This window comes from Protopterus annectens, chromosome 15.part0 (genome assembly GCF_019279795.1).
Source record: "Protopterus annectens isolate FY-2018-M chromosome 15.part0, PAN1.0, whole genome shotgun sequence".
NCBI classification, from domain to species: domain Eukaryota; kingdom Metazoa; phylum Chordata; order Ceratodontiformes; family Protopteridae; genus Protopterus; species Protopterus annectens.
In genome coordinates this window covers 539,017,290-539,039,880 of record NC_056749.1, presented here as the reverse complement: position 1 = coordinate 539,039,880, position 22,591 = coordinate 539,017,290, and the positions used below count along the sequence as shown (strand labels likewise).

General features: G+C 40.7%; 1 protein-coding gene across 4 annotated transcripts in view; it reads right to left on the bottom strand.

Moving 5' to 3' along the window:
• TMEM255A (transmembrane protein 255A) overlaps positions 1-22,591 on the bottom strand; it is a 370,298-nt gene that overhangs the window by 4,453 nt on the left and 343,254 nt on the right. The window lies entirely within an intron of this gene.

The window sequence follows — 22,591 nt, the reverse complement described above, 5'->3', positions numbered from 1 at the left end:
GAAATATCTGCATAAGTCAGCTCAGCCAGCTGAGATAATTAATTTGGTCAAAAGTTCACATTCATCCATTACGTTCAGTGGGTGAGACTGCATTAGAAGTAAATGCTGGGGAATTTAGGGAACAGGTAGTGGTGAAGGGTGTTTACATAGGTTTGTATGAGCAAGGCTGCATGTATGAGTTTATGCAGAGGAATGAATGGTTTCAGGTGTGTGTGTGTGTGTGTGTGTGTGTGTGTGTGTGTGTGTGTGTGTGTGTGTGTGTGTGTGTGTGTGTGTGTGTGTGTGTCGGGGAGGGTGCACTATATAGGTTAGTTATGGTACAGGTAGGGTAGGTGTGTGTATGTCTGTCAGTGAGTGTGATTGGATAAGGGGGGCTGTGTATGTATGTGCATGAATGTGTGACTGTATGTGTGTTTGTGTGGGAGAGCTCTCACTTCTGTAAACTCCCCCAGATTAATGAGCAAATCTTGCAGTTCTGGGGGGGAGGGAGCACTAGACAATGGGGATACACTTTAAGGATTACCATGCAGTCACTTAAAAACATTAATGGAACAGCAGTTTTGCAACATGAAATGCATATGGGCAGGGGAGAAACCCTAGATATCATGGATACTCTTTAATATGACTCTAAGTCACTTACAAAAATTAAAACAAGAAGAGGGCCAACATTAGCAATCTTGTACCCTTGGCACAGAAAGCAGCACTTTAGTCCTTTGCACTAACATCAGACACTAGGGAAACTCTTTAAACGGGGAAAAGCCTTTCAATCCTGTTCCCTTGGTGCATAGAGCAGTGCCTTAAGAATGCAGACCTTTGTCCTCTATACCAACTGAGGGTTTCAAAAAGGAGCATTTGAAAGGGTTGGGGGGTGTCCGTGTGTGTGTGAGGGGCTGACATGCCTCCAAATGGTCGTGCTGAAGACTTCTAGACAAAGCTGAGAGGAACACTAGATGACACCAGGGAGAAGTTTTACATATCATTCTGATTAACATGAAAATGTAGTAGAGATACAAGTCTGGCAACATGAAACATTTTCTGAACACTAAGAAGAATAAAACTGTAATGCCTGGCATTATTGACTGTAGTAATCCATGATTTACAATCGGCAAGGAAACCGTAAACTGAGGGACAAGTAAGAGATATGGGAATGTGTGTGTGTGAATGTTTGCATGTGTGTAGGAGACTGAATAAGGTGATGCCTGTTTCAAAATGATGCATGGGCTACCAGAGGTGATTTCAGGAAACTGACTAACACCATCAGTAACACCACACAATTCACAGACATGAAGATTAGCAAATAATGAGGTCATTCCTTATTAACTGTTATACCAACCCCTAATCATTTTGTACTTATCCCTTTACATTTTCTTTTTCCTGTCTTTACCCTTTTACCAGTAGAATACTTTTTTTTTACTTCCTCCCAATGTATGTCTTCTTCGTTACTTATTTCAGAACCTTCATTTATGTTTTCTTTATTATTTTTTTTATCTAATTTTTCATCTTTTTCTACTGCTTCTGAAATTTCTTCTTTGTTCATTTTCTTTTCTTTATCCTTACTCCTATTTTCATTTTTGCAATCTATCCATAAATATCCAATTTTATTACATTTATAAGATTGTAATTCACATTTGTTGCATCATGTCCCATTTCCCCACAAATATAACATTTTCTGTTATCACAGTTACTTACCAAATGTCCTTCTTTTCCACACACATTTTGAGTTGCCCCCAGTATTTTATGATACCTCTGTTCCCCTCCACATTTATCATGCTTAGTATATGTATGTTTTTAGCTTTCTATTTTTAACACAATAGTAGAATTCCAGCCATCCATCCATAAACACCTTTTTCATAAACTTTTGCAATATCCAGTATTTCTTTACATACAGTTTTCAAATGTTCTTTCAAAATTTCTCTTTCAACCTGTGTTCAAAATTGTAGATGAATTTTCTTTTTTGTTTCCCTGTTAAATGCTTTTATCAAATAAAGATTCCATGGGTTAGAGTGTTTCTTTTTTATATTCTCCAAGAAAATTTTCCATTGAAAAAAGTCGCAAATATAATGTCACAAAATGTCTCTTTCTTATTAAGAATAAATACTCTTACCTCATGTTCTTTTATATCCAAAGAAACAATTAAATTGTCTCACACTTCATACCTGTCCATTTCTTTGTCTTCTTTACTTTGAATCCTTACCACATACTTTCTTTTGCCTTCTTTTACTTCCTCTGCATATTTCTTAGGAGATTACGAGGCTATCCACCCAGAGGTCATTTTAAGCCTAGCCATTTCATCTCAATGTAATACTATAGAAATGCTAGTCAGTACTCAAGATTGCATTTAGTGATGACTACCCATGTCCAGGAGGGTTCTGGGCTCTATCCCTGGTAAGACTTAACGGTGCCCCATCCCCTCATCTGGGCTCCTCTTGAACAGTGTCATAGAGGTGCTCTGTTTCACATGAATTGGTAGCCTGTTCCAAAGATGTGGCAGTCACTGGGAGATAAGTCTGTCCATCCAGCATGTCCTATTTAAGTCGCAGGCCATATTCAGGTCCCTGAAACGGGTGTCCCTAGTATTTTTTTTTCTTTGTGAACTCGTAGTATTCTTCAGGATTGTCTCTGCATTCTCCTTTTGTAATTTCTCCATAATCTCCCCCCAAGGAAACATCTCCTTCATTTTCTGGCTCACCCAACACCACCATTTATTTAAGTAAATCATCCTGTAGCTCTCCCAACTGGTGGTGGGGAGGGGGGGGGCTGTAATTATATAGCTGTCATTTGCTGGCTCATCTCTATCAAACAGATTTCTCTGACACATTTCTCAATATTTGCTTTCTCCTCTATTTTTTTTTCACCACTCTATCATATTCTTTTGTCTCCATCTCCTTACCTGTTTGTCCGAGCCACCTCTGCACCTAGAATGGATGCATGAAGTGCTCTTCCAAAATAGGTTGTTTTTATGACGATGATAAACAGGAGAAGTTTCCAATGCCCCAGCCAAATTTCACCTAGTAGTATAAATACCACTTAGGATCTCTCCCCCTGAAAAGAGGCCACCAGCCTAGAGGGACTAACCTGGTTAATAAAGAATAGACAAGTAAATAAAAAAAAAAAACAAATGCAGAAGTTTATTTTCTGGGAATTCCCTGAGCTTACTATAATGCTCAAAAGTTTAGGAAGGGGGGAAATGTCACTTTGTAATGCACCCAGCACAAACAGACCTGTTGTTCATATACCTCATCCTTGGGTATTTCCAAAAGAAATTAGGAAAGGCCTCCATTTGGCCCATAAGGGGTCTGTGAGATGCTGCCCTTTGAGCACAGTGGTCAGGTTACACAACCGTCTATCTCCCACTCATGATACTGTAATGGAACACCACCCACTTTAAGAAATCTGGCGCCCTATATTGGTACCCCAAACCCTATATGCACTCCCGAGAAACAATTTTATAAAGCCCTTTAAGAGTTACATGTGTTTGGTAAAGGTAGTGTCAACCTTTTAAATGTTAAGGAAGACCCCTTTTAAACCACCTATGGCCCCAGGTGAGAGGGTCTCCAAGATTCTCCTTTCCAGAGTGGCCCATATAGACAGGTTCTTAAAAGTTAAACTGGAAAACACAAATGTTGTGTGCATCCTCTGTTATCAGGGATATCTAATCTAGAAAGATCAGTGGGACCCACTAAGGACTATCTCTGTTAACCCTGCACCTCTTCCAATTTGAAATAAACTGGCTCACTAAGCAGGGAATCCTCTTTAGTCACCCTTGATTGCAAGAAATGAGATATGATGAAAAATATAGAACATCTTCTAATGGAGTTTTAAGAAGCCTTGGCTGCATTTTATTTTGAATTGAACCTTTTCATTTAAGGTTTGGTCACTTCTATTTTGCATCTTATTCTTGTATTACATTTGAATTGTTTTAAGTTTTCTGTTCTGTTGGACTTTTAAGAAGCCTTGGCTAGGGTCAGTTAAAATTAGCAAAAATTTACTTTGCAAACAGTGAAAACGTCAGTTAATTAGTGAGAGGAGCTGAGAAACAGCATTGCTCTTTTAGTTAGAAACATCTCTATTTAGCTGAACCGTTTGTTTGGCATGCTTGCTGTACTCTGCCTGAATATTGCTGGTTTCTGGCTGCATTTTATTTTTCCCTCCCACCCACCTAATGGTGTTCTTAAACTTGGTAGCTTTTGAGTTGCCTGCCCCTACTATAAATCTGAATTTGGACACTCCTCCCATTCCCATCTCATCAGCTAATTCTACTGTGTACAGAGAGATCATTTGGGAAAGCCCACCCCCTTAGTTTCTCACCCTTGAGTTATCTTCTGTTTCCTCTCTTCCCACTTAATCTAAAAAAAAAAAACGCACTTTATTCAGCTGCTTTTACAGTATTTGTGTTTTTTACTACATTATTTTGCTTTCACTGCTTGTTCTTAAGTGTTCAATTGCATTTATTCTGCTGCATTTATTGCTGCTTACTAGTAGCCTGATTAAATTGCAACTGTTATTCTAAGCCTTTTGGTTTAAGCACTTGGGCTTCTGGCCGGTTATTTTACATTAAGAAAGTTTGTGGTCTACATTCTTGTGGGAGGAGAGGGTAGCTTCTGCCCTTCTGAGCTGGGGATTGCTGGTAAAAGGCTAATTGTACCTGCTTATTTGAACAGTTTTTTTTCTGAAATCGGTGCACTTTGTTTGCTATAGCACTGACTAGATTCAGACCTGCTGAATCTAGCTCTGTTTGTATAACTTAAGCACTAAACCATCTTTTGCTGGAGAGGGTTCCCCTGCACCCTAGTGGCAGGCATGTGCAGTTAGTACTTGTCTGACTGAAGGCTGCTGGAACAGGACTCCGCTCTGAACTTTTGTATTGGTTAATTTGTTTAAATCAGTTTGTTCTCATTTGCTTCATAAGCAAATCCAAGCTATATGCTGATATCTGCAAAACTTAAGTAGAATTTTTCACTGTATATTGCACTTTTGAACTGCATTTTTACAATATCACTGCTTATCTGGACTGTTTTTTTTTTTTTTTTTTGAAGTTGTTGCACATTGTTTGCTGTAGCATAGACTAGATTCAGATGGGTCTATATTGAATCAGCGAATGCTGATTCATCGACCCTAGTACAGCAAACGCTGAAAATCCTGAACACTCGGAACAGCGAATTTCTTCTCAGGGAAAAAAATCGCTAGGCCAGTTTCGGGAGTTTGCCCTTTCCTCCACTGTGGTGCGATCTCGGAGTTGGTATATTTAAGTAGGAAATCTAGCTCTGTTTGTATAACTTAAGCACTAAACCATCTTTTGTTGGAGAGGGTTCCCCTGCACCCTAGTGGCAGGAGTGTGCAGTTAAAACTCATTGGATTGAAGGTTGCTGGCACAGGGTTCCGTTTTCAGCTTTTTATTGGTTAATTTGTTTAGATCATTTTTTGCTGATTTGCTCACAATGGTGGACACCATTGGTGGTTATAGATGCAAACACTTTTGCCTGAAAAATTTCCCTTAGTATTCCGCTGGTCCTCTGTCGGTATGTTCTTGTGATTATCCCTCACTGACCGGTGATACATTCAGTGAAGCTCCTGATGTACCAACACAGATCCTATTCAGTAGCGCTTTGTATTTTTTGTCCACTTCTGTCCTGTACTTTACCTGTTCCTTCCTCTCTTCTCCCTGTTTCCTGATGACATAAACTTACCTAGATTTATGGACGGACAATTTCCCACAGTTTCTCCAGCCAGCCTGGTTGACATGGACATCCTACAACAGCAATTGCCTTATGTATACTGACAACCCACTTCTTCTAGGCCACACAAATTCATTATGTGAGAGATGCATCTATATCAAGCACCTAGAATCCAGGCTCTCTCGCTCACCAGTCAGTCCATCTGATACTAAGCAGGTTGTCAGCATGCACACCTCACCTCCTGCACCTACCAAACCAACTACACATAAACCTACATATGCGGTGGGCCTTACAAAAAGCTTACCTAAACATCAGAGACCTCACAAGCACGCTTCACATAATACATCCTCTGCAGATTGTAGTACATGTAATGTATCACACACCAGTCAAGCCTCTGAGGCACAATACAAAAACAAACATCTTAGTCATAGGTGACTCAGTTGTGAGACACACACATGTCCCTCTCACCAAGTTGGATAAAGAAAAGGTCACGGTCGACTGTCTGTCAAGTGCCAGGATCCACCACTTCACACAAGTACTCAGGTCTCTCAACAACAGGCACTGTTATGACCCTGTCATAGTCCATGTTGGTGTGAACGTCTTGAAATGTACCTCACTGGACTATATGAAGAGAGACATGACTGAGCTCTCGGATTATGTGACTCAGGCAGATATGTCCCTAGCCTTAAGCAGCATTTTACCTTCGCCTAGTTATGATACCTCAATACAAACAAAAAATAAATGATTGACTTCAACAATTAGCTTAGTTTCTGGTGTCATTCAGAGGGGATCCAGTATCTGTCAGCCTGGGATGACATGGTCGACAGACCTCAATACTTTTCCAGAGATGGTCTTCATCTGTCACCCTTGGGATGTTGATTACTGGCTTAAGCTCTTGCCACCCCCATAGTGCATTTTTTAGGCAATGTCTCGAGAACAAAATTCTCGACATAAGAATACCCTCTAAAAAAGAACCTCAAGGTTATGCAGCTAAACGCTACGAATCTTAACCAGAAACTGCAACCACTGGAAGCAGTCCTCACCCTGGAAGATGCTGACATTTGTGCAATCACTGAGATCCGGTTTAATGTAGGAGTAAGAACTAAAGGAGGTGGTTTATTGATATTCATTAAAGATAGATACACCTCTTGATTGGTTAAACAGCATAATTCCCTTGAATTACTTCAGGTGCAATGGCCTGTAAGTAAAACCCCTTTTCAGGTCACTGCCAGCTATAGAACCCCTCCATGAATTGGGGCATCCACTCAGCCTACTTGGATCTACTTGAGTCAATCAAGATACAGCCAAACACCCTGGTTTTGGGTGACTTTAATTACCCATCCATAGACTGGATAAATTATACATGTTCTAACTTGCTTGCCCAAAGGTTTCTGGACTTTAACTCCAATGACCTGGACCAGCTATTTTTTACACACCCACAAGGGGATCAAACATCCTGGACCTGGTGCTCACCAACATGGGAGACTGCTGCACCACCCCTAGTATGTGGCCATCCCCTGGAGAGATGTAACCACAAATCAGTCTATCTACAAGTAACTATAACACAAGAACCCCCCCCTTAGCAACAACTAGACTATAAAACCTATGCAAGGCTGATTACAACCTGTTATGTGATAGCTTCATAGCCCCTCCCCTCACTGATGGAACAGACACCTATGCTGAGTTATACACCAATGCTTTATACAAGCACCTGTACAATTATATTGACTCTGCCATACCTGATAGAACCACAGCAAGATCTTCAAGGAAAAACAAACCTGCCTTGTGGACAACTGCCATTAATAGGCTATACAATAGGAGAAAGAAATTGCTGTCTAAGAGTTGGAAGGAATGGTCTCAAAACTGGAAATACTCCCTCCTCAGCTTAAGCAAGTAAGGCTCCAAGTGAAGTCCTCCAAAGCTAACTACAAATCCAAATTAGCTTCCCTAAGTAAGGATAACCACAGGGAATTCTTTAGTTAACATCCATAACCTCAAACGTAAGGCCCAGATTTGCACTGAACTTGTAGTTAATGGTACTACATATACAGAACCTGTGGATATAGCAAATCTGCTGGCTGACAGGTTCAGTGAAAACTTCACTCCCCTGTCCCAGCCACACATACCCCAAAGCATCCCTAACACCTGTCCCCTGCTTCGTCCCAGCAGAATGGAAAACCACTACAGTCATCCCTTTGCACAAAGAGGGTGCATCCATGGACCCTGCGAACTATAGACCCATTAGCCTGACCAGCCTTATCTGCAAGGCCATGGAATGAATCATCATGGACCTTATTAACAAAGATATAGGAAATCTCCAAATGCTCAACCCCACCAAGTTTGGCTTTGTCAAGGGAAGATCATGCCTGTTAAACTTGGTGGGCTTCTTCGAGACAGTTAACAAAGCCCTAGACGAGGGCAGATTTGTGCATACAGCTTACCTAGACTTAGCCAAGGCCTTTGACACAATCCCCCACTCAGGCATCATTGATAAACTCACCCAGCTGGGTATCAACCCATATATTATCAGGTGGTTTGCAAACTGGCTCACCGATAGAACTCATACGGTCAAAATAGGGGACTCCACCTCCTTCAGACCTGTAACCAATGGTGTTCCACAGGGATTGGTTCTGGAACCCCTACTATTCGGAATCTACTTCTTTGCAAACTGGGAGTGATCACTGAAACCCTCTAGAGATGTCAACATCCTGTAAGAAGGTCTTACACTGACTAATAACTGATGCCACCATCATGGTCTTACATTTAATGAAAAAAAAAATGCATTATCATCCCCTTCAGCAAGAGTGATGTTCCTGCAAACTACCACATCAGTAGCAATACCCTAAGCATACAATCAGTGGTGAGAGATTTGGGCACACAGGCTGACAGTAACCTTAACTTTGATCACCATATCTCCACAGTAGTAAGAAGGACATTTATATTGCTCATCTCATAAGTAAGGGCATTGTCTTCAGAAAAAGAGGTTATAACCCCCCTCTACTCTTCCATCATCAGGCCAGTAATAGAGTACAACACTGTCTTTGGTATGTTCATTTCCAAACACCTGCAGCAATTGTAGAAATCACAAAGGTTCCTTACAAAGAAATTCAGGGTCTTCAAAATCTGCCTTATGCGGACAGACTGACATCATTGTCGCTTTACTCTGTCTCGTACAGACTGGTCAGAGGTGACCTGTGCCTTACATATAACGCAATCTCTAGCCCAGCTTTAATGAAAAATACTGCACATTCACAAGTCAAATAGCACATGGGTCACTCACTCAAAAGACCTAAACTTAGTATGTGACAACAGAACTTGCTGGAGAGACAGATTTGTCTCACAGAGGTTGCCCTACCTTTAGAACAAGCTTCCTATTCATGTTAAACAAAGCTGATCATTGGCTCTATTTAAGTGCAGTTGGACAATTGGATGGGTAACCAGAAATTCACCCCTGGGGTTCCACCTGTGTCCCTCTTGGACAGGGGAATAGGTGCTGATTTTATTGTCTGCTTGAAACTGGTTGAACTTGGCTAGGCTTGTAAGGGCTCTGGGGCCATTAGCCTAGTAACCTCCTATGATCCTATGACAAGTGTCAGCAAACAAACTACCACAACATGCCCCATCAAGGATAAGCCCAACTTCCTCCATATATGACTCAGATAAAACATTTATCCCAAATTTGTCATAGATTTAGATTTAGAATTTAAAATATTTTTGTGTGTAGAAATAATGTGAGAGTAGCAAACAGGTTAAAATGGATTTCAGTGGATTTCTTTCTGAAAATGTAAAATAAATGTACTGCATTTCAGTGTGTATAGTGCACGCAGTTAACTGACTTGGCAAAAGCATATAGCTTGGCATTCATTGTTAATAAGAATCAGAAGTAAAATATTTTCTCTCTTATAAATTGTGCAACTTGTGAAATTTATTATCTAGAAGCAGGTCAAGACGAACTCTTGTATGCAGCTGTCTCTGGTCAATATGATACGCAAGATAGGCCAAAGATGAAAGTAGTTATTCTTCAGGAACAGAATGTTTAAGATACGGAAAACAAACTGTTAGCAAACCAGCTTGGGAGGAAAGACATATTATTCTGGCAAATTTCCAAAACTGCTGATGCAGGCAGAAAATACACTATAAAGATTGGGCCTTTTTCTTTTGTATGAGAGACTTTGATTTTCCTATCCTTACAGATCTGATGCTGTAAGCGGAAGTACGGTTTTGATATTTGTATATATCTTTCATTGTTAAGCTAGATGTGAAAATACCTCTTGTGCAGTAAAATGAATGTCGTAACAGCAGAACTGTCTCAGTGTTTTTCATTGAGTAAAGGTACAGACTACCTGAATGGTGTAGTACCACTTTAAAATTTTAACAAACAATACCCAGATATTTTGTGGGAGATATTCCCTGAACAAAGGGGGTCTCAGGATGCTGTGTTCACCGTGAAGTAGTCAGTTTGTTGACTGGGAACATTTTGGTTTTATGAGGACTGGCTGAGAGACTGAAGATAACTGCTAAAGATTCTGAGTCCTGCTTATTCATGAGAAGTCTCTTGGCTGGTTTCTTGTTAGTATAATGAAGTCATCAGCAAACAAGAGGAATCTAGCTTCCTCTTCAAATAAAGTTCAGCCTTGAACACTGTTACTATCATTAAGCCACCTTGTCAGCAGTTTTATTGCCATGAGGAAAAGCCCTGGCAACAGTGGATACCCTTGGAGAGTGCCTTTGCTGAGTGGGAATTTATCTGACAGTATACCAATGGTTAACACATGAACAGAGAGGTGGTTGTGTAAGGCACACACAGCTGTTAAGTACTTGCAAGGAAGGACATCCTCTTTATCACCTCCCAGAGGTAAGCCTAACAAATGGAACTAAATATAATTTTAAAATCCACAAATATGGCAATGGTTGGATCTGGCATTTCTTTCAGGCCCTGGAAATAAAGTTCAAGTGTATGTACTGGTTCATAGTTTGATAGGTGTTTACTAGGCTAATGAACACTAGGGCCTTTTTAAGCCTAGCCATGCATCCCAAATCTCTGAAAAGTTCTGGTACCTTTGATAAGTGTGCACAGGGATTTGGGAGATGAAACTTTTACAAGCAGATTCCTGGGAGACAAACCATTTACAGACTGTCTGTGTCCATTAGAGGCATAGGTGCCAAACCAGGGATGAATTTCTTGGTCCACATCCTGTTGTCCAAGTTACACTTGAATTGAGTTAGGGAAGAACTCTGCTTCACATGGATGGGGAGCCTGTTCCTCCTTCCATAGGAGGAGTAATCACAGACCTGCCTGATCATCAGTCCTATTTATGCCACAGGCACCTCTGCGGACGTTCCAGTTGTTGGATATGCCTGGTTAGCTACATACCAAAGGGGGCACTGTAGTCAATGATAAGTCTAATGAATGCCAAATACAGTGGAAGAGTGACGTCTTGATGTCATACCTTTGTTTATAAGTTGCACAGCAAAGAGTGACTTCCTCACTACTGTAGATACATGAAGGTCAAAGGCTAGACTACTGTTGGTGTGTGTAAATAGTTCCCTCTGAGTTGACTCTTAAGGATGTGTTGTCAATATGATAGTTACCAGGGGTGGATGCCTTCCTGAAGGCTACTATTATTCTTGCCATTTAGTTTTAGTACATACCTCTGACACAAGTTATTTGTCTGTGTCGGTGGGGAATTCTATGACTGCTCCTAGTCTGCCATCATCTGCAAATTTTGTCAGACAGAGGCCCTTGACTTCACAGAAGTAAATGCCAAAAGGAGCGGCCCCAGGATTGATCCCTGAGGGACACGACTTGTGACTGGCCTCTTTGTAGAGGTCTACTCCCCAATTCTAACTTCCTGAGTCCTGTCTGTGAGCCAGCTAGCTATCCACCAGATGACGTAAGAGTTTATACGTAACCACTTGAGTTTATGAACAATGCCTGTGTGTGGTGTTGTCAGATGTCTTAGCTAGGTCATGGAATGAGTGTTACTGTTCTCCAGGAGACAGGCAAAAAGTTTGTTTGCAGGCTATGGTTAAATAATTCCAGAAGGGCCTGATAGTTCATGTTTCATGCTATTTAGAAGACATCCTGGGATATTGTCAAGATTCATCAATAAAGTGTTCTCGGCCTTAGAGAGCGCATTGAGGACCTGTTCCCTAGTGATAGTAAAAGAGAGTTATATTTCATGGGATTTCCTGAGGGGAGTTTGAGAGAGAGAGAGAGGTGAGATTAGAGCCAAATTTATCTTCCAGCAGGTTTGCTATATCTGCTGGCTTGGTATAGATGGCTCGATTAACAATGAGCTCTATAGATGGCTCCATTAACAATGAGCTCTGCACAGAATTGTGTATTGCCTCTGAGGTTGCAGACACAGCTAAAAAATGCCTTGTAGCTGTCCTTGCCCTGGTGGGCCAAATTTACCTAAAATTGGACTTTGGTAGACTTTGTCCTCTGAATTGTTTTTTTTTTAGTTTGATGAGTGCTTTTATCTTGTTGGGTGCTACACCTCCTAATTTTTGCTGTGATTTTCTTTCTTCTGTTAGACAGTCTATTGATGATGCAATTCCACCAGGGTGGCTTGTTTTTTGAGTTAGTTCTGCACTTATCCTTGGTGGGAACAGCTGCCTCTGTGCAGCTATTAACATGCTTATATAGAGTTTCTGTGAACAGTTCTGTGTAGGCAGCAGTGTTCTCAGGGTTTATGGAGGCTTGAAATTTTGCCAGGTTATCACCTAATAGTAGGAAGTTAGCAGATGACTGACACTAGTTTAGCTTAGGATTTAGATATAAAATTTGAAAGCCTGTTTATGAGTCAGTCGACCAGAACAAAATCATACAATTTCTTAATTAATTTGATAGGCCTACAATTAGATACCAGGGTGCAATCTTTACTAGGTTTAGGGAGGACAGTAAAGATTGAAGAGAGGAACATTGGGGTTCATGCTACTTTGTTGAAACAAGAGGGCTGGGTTTGGTATAATGGTTATGGTGCTTAATTCACAATCACAAGGTACAGAATTTGAGTCTCATCTTCAAAATAGACATTGGCTAGACTTAAAATGGCCTACAAGGATTGCTAGCCCTAGTGTTTACCTATTTACCTATGAATGTATAAACCTATGAAGGTACAAAACAGCTTCATAAGCAGAGAGCTAATGTTAATGCCTGTGAGTTGCATAGATTTCAAGGTTAAGTCAATTTGTCACACAGGAGTTTCCTTTTTGGGACATGACTAGAGCTTTTTGAATTTTGGCTTCTACAATGGGAGCTCCAGAAATGTTCCTTTGTTAGTCAGCAAGTTGAAAGTATTTTCTTTCAAGATAAAATCTTTAATACCTCCCTCTGCTTACTCATCTATATTAGATTCCTTTCATGAAAATCCATGAAGGCATTACTGGCCTCCCTAGCTGATGCATAAGTAAAACCCCTAGCTATGTTCCTGGTTTTGGACAATATAGTCTGCCAAATGCATAGCTTAATTTTATAGGCCAACAGTTTACCAGATTTATTACCCTCTGCCTATGCCTGCATTACTGCTTGCTCCAAATATAACTCTTTCTTTCTTTTTTAACTAAACTTTCCTGTTTGTGTAGTCCTTTATAAGTCTGTGACACTATGCAGCTCTTAAAGTGTGCTAATCTACACTGTACCTGTGTTGTCACTACCAAATATTCAAACTCCTGAATTTTGTCATCAAATTTCTTCAGAAGAAAGTCCTTACTCATGGAAATTAACTCAAACTTAAAGGATTCACATCATACCATAATAAGATTTGAATGAGGGATTCCTGTTAATATATTCTGACACTACCCATATGACCATTGATATTATGTATAGGCTCATAGGTGTGCACTAGGCTAATGGCCCTGGAGCCTTTACAAGCCTAGCCCATAGGATTATCGTAGCATCTTGCCACCCAACCTTAGTTCTCAGTGCCTCTGTCAAGTAGAGCCACTGGAGTGATCCCCTGGAGTGAATTTTCTATTTCCCATTCACGCATCAAGATTTCTCCTGAAGACGGACAGTGAGGTGCTCTGTTTGACATGTATGTGAAGTCTGTTCCATAGCATGGGCAGTCTCTAGGTTATGAACCATTCCCTCCAGCATGTTCTGTTGATTGTGGTAATGAGGTTGAGGTCTCTGGAGCATGTGGTGCAGAGGAATTGGGATTTCTTTAGATGTTAGCATTTCTAACAGAGCTGGGTCAGACATGGCTTTGTAAGTCAAGCAGAGATCACCTCTAAGTAGGTGATATGAGACAGAGAATAGTTTTGAGTCTGTCCATGTAGGACAAGTGTTTAAGGCCTAGGATCCTCTTTGTGAGGTACTTTTGCAGCCTCTCCAGTTGTTGCAGGTGTCTAGTGAGGAACATGCCAAATGGGACATTGTACTCAATGATTGGCCTAATGAGAGAAGAGTAGTGGGAGACGATGACCTCTTTCTTCCTGGATGCAAACCCTTAGTAATGAGATGTGCCACATAGAAGGACTTTCTGACCACAGTGGCAATGTGCTGGTCAAAAGAGAGGTTGCTGTCAATCTGTGTTCCCAGATCTCTTATAATGGCTTCTGTGTTCGGTGGACTACCATCGATGTGATAATTTATGGAAACCGGGTTTTTCCTAAAGGGGATGACGGCACATTTTTTGTATTGAGCTTAACGCCATGGTTCTGACACCAGTCGTCAGCCTCAGTGAGGCCTTTCTGTAGGATGTCAACATCACTTGGGGAGTTAATAATGGCTCCCAACTTGCAATCGTCTGTGAACTTTGTCAGCCAGAGTCCCTTTTTGTTGGCATGGACTTCTGAGAAGTCGATACCAAACAGGAGAGGACCCAGGACCGATCCATGTGGGACTTCACTCATGACTGGTCAGCAGTCTGACTTGGAGTCAGCTACTTTCACACTGTGGGTTCTATCTGTGAGCCAGTTTGCAACCCACCTAGTGATATAGGGGTTGATGCCTAGCTTAGTGAGTTTTTCTATGATTCCTGAGTGGGGAATGGTATCAAAGGCCTTGGCCAGATCAAGGTAGGCTGTATGAACCACCTTGCCTTCATCCTCAGCTCTGATGACTGACTCAAAGAAGTCAACCAAGTTGAGCAGGCATGATCTACCCTTCACAAAACCAAACTGTGTGGGATCCAGAGTTTGGAGATTCCCTATATCCTTGTTTATTAGGTCCATAATGATGCGTTCCATAGCTTTGCATATCAGACTCGTCAGGCTAATGGGGCAATAGTTCCCAGAGTCTGTAGTCCCGCCTCCTTTGGGGAGAGGGATGACTGTAGCAGTGTGCTAATCAGTAGGGACAAAGCCTGAGGTGAGGCTGTGATTGAACAGGGCACACAGGTGAGGTGCCAGTTTACTCTGTTGTTCATGTAGAACGCAGACAGGGATAGTGCCAGGTCCCATAGAAGCTGTATTCTTTGCCTTGGACAGTGCTGTTTTAACCTGTGCAGCAGTAATACTGGTTGCCTGGAAATCTACTGGTATTGTGAATGGTCCTTTGGGGGGGTGTAAAGTTGGCACTGAATCTGTCGGCCAGTATATTGACAATATCTGTTGGCTCAGCAAAGGAGGTACCATTGTGCAGTAACTCAAAGCAAATCTGGGTATTGCCATGAAGATTCTTTACATAACTATAGAAGGCCTTGTGGTTGTCTTTACTATCTGCTGCAATTCTGTTTTCATAGCTAACTTTAGAGGATTTGATGAGGGATCTCAACTTTTTGTTGAGGCTGATAAGGGAGTTTTTCCAGTCTTGGGACTTCACCTTATTCCACATCAGTTTCCTCCTTCTGTTGTAGAGTTTGTTTATGGCAGGGGACCACCAGATTGGCTTCCTTTTTTTGGAGGAGAACATCTTGGTTCTGTTGGATATGGTGAGATCCATGCATTTGTGTACGTGTTCATGCAGTGCATTGGTGTATGATTCAGCGGTCATGCAGTTATTCTCCATTTGAATGGGTGCCGTGAAGTTAGCCACCTCTATTTTTAGGAGCCCAAAGTTAGCTTTGGAGAAGTTTTTCATGGTGGTTACCTTGGTGGGGTGTGGTGGGAGGGATGTGGATTTCCAAGGTGATTAATTTGTGGTTGGATCTAACCAGGGAGGAGCTGACTATTGGTGTAGAGCAACAGTTCCCCATGTTAGTAATGACCAGGTCAAGGATGTTGCTACCTCTAGTGGGGGTAAGAATGAGCTGGTCCAGGGCACTGGAATTAATGAATTCCAGGAAAAGTTGGGCAAGGGTATTGGTACATAAGTAGTTTTCCCAGTTAATGGAGGGGTAGTTGAAGTCGCCCAGTATGAGAACGTTAGATTGGACCCTAATATTCTCCAGAGTGCTAAGGAACATGGAGTGTGAGTCTTGGGACATGGTTGGGGACCTATAACAGGCAATGACCTCAATCTCTGTCTTACCCAATGTTAGCTGCACCTGAAGTATCTCTGATGCGTTATGTTGGGCTACCAGTCTGGAGGTGTGCGCATCCTTTATGAATATGGAAGCACCACCGCCTTTGGAGCTTCGGTCCAAGTTCTGGGGCCGAAAGGTTTGAAATGAGTTATAGCCTGGTAGTGCAGGGGTGCTTTCTGCTGCCTTGAATCAGGTCTCTGTTACAGCACAAATGTCGATGTTTTCCATTTTAAGGAGTGCTTTTTAGCATTAGACTTCTAACATTGAGCAGCATCACCCTCAGATTGCATTTGTTTGTAGCAGTTACGGTCTTTGGAACACCATCTAAAAAAGACACTGTAGGGGTGGCAAGAGCCTTGACCAGTATCTTGAAGCCCAGGGGTGACAGATGCAAGCCATGTCTGGCAAAGCATTGAGGTCTGTCAGTCATGTCATCCCAGGCAGACAAATACTGGATCCCCATAGAATGACACCAGAAACTTAGCCAGTTGTTGGAATCAATCATTTTCTGCTTGTACTGTGGTATCATTCTGGGTGATGGTAGGATGCTGCTCAGGGCTAGGGTCATATCCGCCTGGGCTACATAATCCGAGAGCTTCTCCATGTCTCTTTTCATGTAGTCCAAGGAGGTACTTCTCAGGTCATTCACACCCACATGTACAGTGACAGAGTCATATTTGTACCTGTTGTTGAGGGACCTGAGTGCGTCTGTTATGTGTCAGATCCTGGCACCTGACAGGCAGCTGACTGTTACTTTCTCCTTATTCAACCTAGTGAATGGGACATCAGTGTGCCTCACTTTCGAGTCACCTTTGACTAGTGTGCTGGGCATGCTGTTTTGCCTTAGGGGCTTTGATTGAGTGGCACACTGTTTAGGAGAGTTATGTGTCTCATGATTAGTGTTGTGTTGTGGTGGTCATGTGCATTTCTGCTTTGGAGGTTTCTGCTGTTTGGGTAGATTTTTGAGAGCCTTGGCAAAGGTGGGTGTGTGGTTTCTGTTTTTATGTGAAGGCAGTGCTGTGTGTTCTGGAGGGGTATGTGTTCCATGTGGTGTGGTGCAAGTGTTAATCTTCTCCTCTTGACCAGCTATTCCGGTCTTGGCTGGAGAGTGCGTGGCTTCCAGTTTGGATATATAAGTGCATCTCTCGCAAGTCTGAGTGTTGGGAGATAGGTTGTTGGTGTACATGAGGGAGTTGATACATTGCCTCAGGATGCCCAAGTTCACCAGGTTAATAGGAGAAAGCAAAGGGAACTGACCTTTAGACATGCCTGGAGACATGTCTATCTATGTTTAAGTATCAGAGAGTCCATTTTCCAGAGTTTGTGCTCCTTGTGGGCATCACTGAGCTCAATGTGGGTCAACACTGACTCATGGTTGGTGCTGAAGGTTGGGATAGTGGTGATATTATCTGCAGAACTCAGTAGAAAGACTGATACCACAGGTCAGTTCTACTGCATGAAAGCTAACTGGAGACATAAAAATATATTTTGAATCCTGCATGTGGAGGAATCTCTGTCCATCTAAAAGTCCTAGATGCTGACATTCCTCTTAGAGAATGTGCTGGAATTTAATATGGCATTCTCCTTTGGGGTTATTTCTATTTCATACAGAGTCTAGAACCACATTAAAATCACCAACAAGTATTATATCTTCCTTGATACTCAAGGATCCCAAATAAATCAACAACAGCAAAAAAAAAAAAATCTAGAAAGTCATAATTTGGCCCATATACTAAGCAAATAGTTACTGGCTCTGTAAAGGTGGAACAAAAACAAACAAACAAAAAAACAAAGGGACCCATCTACCTGCATTGTTTTGGACATTGTTGAGGAATTGCCATCTTAAAGAAGCATTAATCCTTATAGAGAGCAATTAAAGATCCCGCAGCTCTGAAGGAAAGAAAACACAAACAGTACACAGAAAGAGCTACCTCCACGGCTAGTATAAGGACCACCACCACTGATCCATTGGAAATCAAGCATGGACTGAATAACAAATCTTAAAAAGTCTATAGAAACACAGTTCAAATCACTAAAAATACACCACTGTTGTTCTAAAAAAAAACAACAAAAGAAAAAAACAGTTTAGCGCTTTCATCCTGTTCTCATTCAGGACTTCATCAGAACTGAACAGTCATTGTCCTCCTCCTATTTAAATACATAAAACCATTAATTGATTGATTGTTAAAATCATAAGAATTTAATTTCTTAAGGAATGCATGCATAGCTGCCACCAGAAAAATGGAACAAACACCCACACATAAATAATACTCTCCATAAAAAAGATACCACCTTCAGATTTGATGTTCAGACTGCTTAAAATAGAGATAACCCAAAACATCTGTAAAAACTTGGCATGTTTCCAAGAATTTAATGTTCTCGACAACAAACTCCATCAACTTTGATCTGTTTAAGCCATTTTTTTAAATTTTCTCCATTTCTATGAAGAAGATAGAGCTCGATCAGTAACAGCTGGTGTGCTTAATGCTGCTAGAAAGGTTAAAAAAAACACTGTCTAAACTGCTTAATAAAATATCGACAAAATGTGTTTAGTTAAAGTAAACTGATACTGTATAATGACAGTGTGAGAAACAAAACTTGAAAAATGTCACACTTCAGTTCGATTGGCCGCTGCATTGGGGTAGCTCAGGAACCCAAAACACAGTCAACCGTTCCTTTTATTACTACATGTAAGTCAAGACATTCATCATTTTGCCATATTTTTGTATAAACTTGCAGCCCAATAAAAAAATCAGCTCACAATATAAAGTCTATATCACAGCCAAGACTTCTCAGTATCACACTACCCCAGCAAGGAAAAATGAAACAATACAAAAGCAGTCGCCTTTTCTGAGTTTCTTGTTCATTCCCTTGCTTACGCATACTAACTTTTTGCTGCACAAATTTCTAAATTCCTTTTTTTTTTTTTGTTGCTCTGATGGTGGTTCAGATGATATGGGAAGTATCATTCATATCATGTTATCTCCTCAGAGTTCTCTGCTATTCTGCAAGTACCTTGCTCTTATTTCTGATAGGAACATCTCGAAACAGTTGTTTCACTGAGCTGCTGCTTTGTTATGGGATTGATTTTTTCCCTCATGGCTGATGTGGGACTACGTGTGTGCGTGTCCTCTATGGGGGATGGAAATACTGCAAACTTTCCCAGTCCTGTGATCTTTTTTGAGCACACAGTTCCTAAACAGTCTGCACTTTGGAAGAGTGTTTTGCCTGGACTATTATTTAAGGATTCATTGTGTATCCTTTTTTCAATAAAATAGACTGTAGAAAGGACATGACTTCCTCTCCATCTCTGAATTTCTTGTTCTGACACTCATTTTTGATATGTAGGACCCCTGGGTAATTCAAATACATGAAAATGTTGTTCTTACAGCAGAAAAAGACTTCAGCAAACACCCTCCTCACATAAAGTTTCTGTAGAGTAGTTTTTGAACAGTTTAGCTTGATATCTACACAAAAGAAAAGGCTTTTCTTTTTAGCTTTCTGCAAAAATGTACCTTGTCCCTTTAATTTAACGTACAGAAGACAATCTGACATGGGCCATCTCAATTCTGATGGCTTGCACTGGACTAAGGCCTACTTCTTCCATTATACCCTTCTCCAGGACGAAACCAACATTTTTTTTTCTAATCCTTCCTTTAGACTTATAAGGCAATGATTGTTGCACCGACTACAATCTTATAAATCAGTCAACTTACCTTGCAGGGTGTGTAACAAGCAATCATTTGTAGTGTCCTCAGTGACATATCCTTGAATCCTGGAGGCTTGCATATTCAAGCAGATTCTAAAAAAGCAGGTGTTGCAATTAAATCCTAGATTGCTGCATTCAGTTTGAAAATTCTCTGTTTTGATAGCAGTAGTGCCAATATCTTGCTCCATTACAGGGATATTGTTTAAGCAAGATGACTGCAGGCTCTCCATGATTTAGCTGGTTTCTGGGCAATAACACTGCCTTAGGCAGATCAGCATGACACTTAAAATGAAGTAGCTAAGTTTTCACTTAATTGTTTCAGCTGGTTGCTGGAGATCTTTCAGTCTCATTTTCATGAGTAGCTCCAGCCAGAAATTAGAACAGAATTTAACTTGATCTTATAGAAATAACTGTTACAAATTGATTCATTTTAGATAAACATTTTTCTTGGTATGGCCAGCGCTGAGCCATAGAGGGCTAAGGTCATTACTATAGCCTAGGGTCTTTTCTTGGCTCTAATGTTTGAGGTGCTTTCAGGGAAGGATAGGTATGCCCATCCCAGGAGGGAGGGGGACTTGTCTAAGATACTGCCTGAGGCTCCTAGAGGAGAGTAGCCCTCAGATGCAAGTAGGCTAATGTAGGAGCAGGGAGATTTGGATAGGTCAGAAAAAATACTTCCCCAGTAGCAGCAGTTGCCAGCACAACCCCTCCTCCCCCTTAAGATCCATACCAGCCCAAGCTCACTTGGAAAAAGTTGGGAGGTATGGGGTGGTAATGGGATGTCCAGAAGGAGTGACGCACTAAGGGAAGGGGAAAAATATTTTATTTAGTGCTAGATTATATCACTAAATTAATACTTCCTCAAATGATACATACATTTTTTCTTCTTCCTCTGTGACATTTTCATTTAAACTCTTATAAGTTGATGCTGATGGTTTATAGATACCAGTGAATTATGGAATCATTAATATAAAATAAAAAAAGTCTTCTTTTACTGGCATCAAATATTAAAATAAAGGAAGTAAATCTATAATGAATGTGATGAAGTCAAACATTATGGATTTAGAGCTTTATTATTTATTTATTTGCATTTGTTTAGTGAGAAATTCCAACTGGACACATGTCCTTTTTCAGTGGAGGCCCGGGGAGAAAAACTCCACAGAACAATAAATGAGCAGCAGAGTACATGAAGAACAATTGAATATGCATACAATAGCAAATAATACATACTGCAGCAAACATTAGCTATACACGCACACACACACACACACACACACACATATATATATATATATATATATATATATATATATACACACACACACACACACACACACAACTTTTTGAAGTTTATACTTGTCTTTATTTCTGACAAGATATACTTGTGTGATTATCAGAACATGCTATGGGGGCAAGTATTTAAAATAAAAAATGTTATGTGCATTTATCCTAAATAAGAAACATCCACTTATTTTAATAAACTTTCAGAAGTAATAAATAAGTGAAAAGAAGAATGGTTTATGGAGTTTTCTCTTACTACCTTATCTTTTCATATAAAATTTCTCTTTGCTAAAATGTGTCACTAATTGCTTAGTCTGTAAATTAAAATTAATTGATAGTTATTTGATACAAGATTTCTTTTTACTTGATTTACTTTCCTTTCTATTTATCTGTAATAGCATCAGTTGAAACACTTTTGGTTTCTACAATGGGGTTAGGGGATTTTTTTTTTCTTATGGTGTCTTTCAAGCTGTAAATGTACACAGTTTCTTATCTAAAGATGTATATGTTTGAACAGTCCCTGTCATACATAACTTGTACCATTCATCATAAAGTGCTTCAAAGAAATAGAAATATTATTTGTGGAGATATGAATACTGTATTACCAATTTTCATAGGTTGGTACTAGGCTATCGGCCCTAGGGCCTATACAAGCCTAGCCATAACAATTCCCTGGCTATTTCTTCTCACACTATTTACTTCCCTGGACCCCTGTCTAGCAGGGCGACTGACATGATCTCTGGGGTGAATTTCCTTTCTCCCATCCAATCATCAAAGTTCCTTTTGAAGAGGGCCAAAGAGGTGCTGTGCTTGACATGTATGGGCAGTGTATTCCAGAGTCTGGGGAGTCTCTGGGTCAGGAACCTATCCCTCCAGCATGTTTTGTTTATTATGCTGACAAGGTTTAGATCCCTGGAGTGTATGTCTCTCAGGGATTGGGATTTCTTTAAGTGTAGCATGTCCAACAGCTCTGGGTTTGACATGGCCTTGTATGTTAAGCAGAGATCGCCTCTGAGTAGATGATATGCAACAGAGTATAACTGGACTTTTTTAAGGTGGTCAGCGTAGGGCATCTGCTTTAGGTCTGTGATTCCTTTAGTGAGGTATTTCTGCAGCCTTTCCAGTTGTTGCAGATGTCTTGAGAGGTACATACCAAACAGGGCATTGTATTCTATAATGGGTCTAATGAGGGATGAGTACAGTGGGACAATGACCTCCTTTTTTTCTGGATGAAAAGCCCTTAGTGATGAGGTGTGCCACATAGAATGATTTCCTGACTGTTGTGGCGATGTGGTTATCAAAGTTGAGACCGTCTCTTATCACACTTTCGGTGTTTAGTGCACTCCCACCTATGTGGTAATTCATGGGTACATGTTTTTTCCCAAAGGGGAAAACCATACATTTCTTGGCATTAAGCTTGAACCCTCTGGCACCAAGCATCTGTTTCTGTAAGGCCCTTTTGTACAGTATCCACATCATTTGGAGATTCAGTAATGGCTCCCAGTTTGCAG